The sequence below is a fragment of the Loa loa genome (assembly GCF_000183805.2).
Source record: "Loa loa unplaced genomic scaffold supercont3.81, whole genome shotgun sequence".
Lineage (NCBI taxonomy): Eukaryota > Metazoa > Nematoda > Chromadorea > Rhabditida > Onchocercidae > Loa > Loa loa.
The window spans coordinates 39,712-42,368 of record NW_018108261.1 but is presented as its reverse complement, the minus strand read 5'-3'; positions in this window follow the sequence as shown (position 1 = coordinate 42,368).

Genomic DNA, 2,657 nt, shown 5'->3' with positions numbered 1-2,657 from the left:
GAAGAGAGAGAGAGAGAGAGAGAGAGAGAGAGAGAGAGATGTTTGATTGTTGAAACTTTGAAAAATGTAAATTTGAATTCGAAACTTTTTTTTAATCCAATCAAATCGTCTTTTATTCATCATTTGACATTCTTTTGATTTTTATAGATCAATATACTTAGTATATTGTCAATATATTAATTAATTATCAACCTGAATAAGCATTATTAATTAGTTAAATGGCTAAATTCTTGCTAACATTAGCTTGATACTAATATTTTCTAGATTGAAAAAAAAACAAACTGATCGACGTTTAACTAATGCATCTAAAGTAAAGACAAAAATATTCCTTTGTAATTTATGGGGGAAAAAAATGAGAATACGAAAGAGATGGAAAAAAAAAGGTTAATAGTAGAATGTTAATTAAAATAGGATATTTTATTCAAAACAAAAAAAAGAAAAACTTTGACCCATTAATTTGAAATCAAAAATTAGCAAAAATCTCAGTTAATTTCTTAAATTTAAGAAAAAAAAAAGTGAAAAAAAGCTTTACTATTTACTAACAATATTTTAAGAATTTTTGATTTGTTTAAAATTTATCTATCACCAACAATCTTCAAAAATGAATCATTTCTTGAAGAAGAGTAAATCGTATTTCAGGGAGTTCCTTCATTCCTCTCCTCATACACATCAGAAAACAGTATTGCACGAAACTTTCTCAACTCCTCTTTTTCATCCATCCCATTGGATAAATTTGAAAATTAATTATCGATAATTGATGATACTCTTGCTCTTATCAACATTGGTTGATTAGCAATTAGCTAAATGAAACAAACAGACATCACGTGATTGCATCAAACAATTCATTCATTCTAATATACTTTTCGTTTTTATTTCATTTCTTTTCTGTTCCAAAAATTTCAATTCCAATTCCTAAAAGATAAAGTATTAAGATTACATACTTACTTTGAAATTAATCTTTCTGTAAGTTTTGGGAAAAATTTTAGCCAAAAGATAGTGGGAATGAGAATGGAAACATTTTCATAAATTGTAGTAAAAATGAAATCGATCTGGAAATTGGATGATAGTGAGGAGAACTTATTTTCTTTCGTGCTATATAATGTATTTTCAAGTTTTTTTTTTCCTTTCCATTCTCAGAATTGTTGTTATTTTCTTTTTCTTTTTTTTTCAGTTCAAAATATTATTGGAAATAAATTACTGAATGAAATGATTTCTTTATTAAACTGAAAAAAAGAAAACCATTTCCAATTTATCATTTTGGTCACTTTCTTCATTTCACCACATATTGCCGCCATCCTATTTGACATTACAAACTGATTGATAGACAAATGCAAAGTTAGATAACGCATTTCTTCGAACATTCATTACCTTTGAATTTTCCGAACATTGCCGTAATCAATAATTTACGGCTTGCATTCTTTACATCCTGTAATTTACCGGCAAGTTATTTTACTACAGTAAATGCGTTCCCTTTCATTCTTCAATAATAATTAACAAAAAAAAAGATTGTGTAAGGAAAATTTTCTCACTTCAGAACAAAATCTTGCATTTTTTTTTTGTTTTAAATAAATTGATCGGATTTATTTTTATACTCATTTCCTGATCCAGCACCATAACCCAACACTTTCTGTTTACTCCATCGGATCAAGTTCTGCATTCATTTTTATTGGCTACAAATCTTTCCTCAATGTATTTTTATTCAACCGGATGAAACTTCTCACATAGACCATTTTTAAAAGCCTCTTAAAATTTGAAAAAAAAAAAAAAAAAAGGGAAAAAATTAAGCAAAGCGCATTGTAATGAATTATATTGCTGTTAGTTACCATTGAAGATGAATTTTTGTGTAAAATTCATTTCAAGTTTAATTCAATCAATTGCAACTAAAATACAACATTCATTCTTTGTTTCATCTTTTGACAATCATTTTAAATTCTTTCTTCCTACTCTTTTAAGCCATCTTTTCCTGGCTTATTTATTACTTCAGCTAAAAGCTCAAAGCTCACATAAACTTACTCTCAAATATCGTGCACTATTTCATAGCTTTCACGTGTTTTTCGTCTTTAATTAGCATCAATACATGTCTTGTTTAACTAACTTTTAACTTTCCTCATTTTAATATCAAATCTTATATGTTTAATGAATATTTGGTAATCATTTAGTAGTTAGTACATTATTATGGCTTACTGATAATTGATATTTGTGATTATCAGATTGAATTTATCAACTTATTCTATTGCCATATAATAAGTTGAATAATTCAAGAAATGATTAAATCGAACATTTTTGAACGTTTTAATCATTTTGGAATTAATTTCAAAAAAACAAATATTTACTTCATTTTATGTCGAAAAAAAAAATGGAAGAAATGACATATATGTGCATTTATTTGAATATTTTTCACTTTTAACATTGTTAAATATGTTAGTGAAAATGTCATCATTATATTCATATTTTAATTATAGCATTTTAAGTTCCAATAATTAAGTCTTCATCGATTATTATTCACTCAATTCATCTTTACCGCAATGTCTTCCGTAATCATTCCGCAATGTGCAAATTTTTTTCTTCTCAAAATTCTACCAACTTCTCCTAAACTGCTCTATTTCTTTTCTCAGCAGCTAGGATTTAAATCCTCTTTTTTTTTTTTTTTTTTCTTT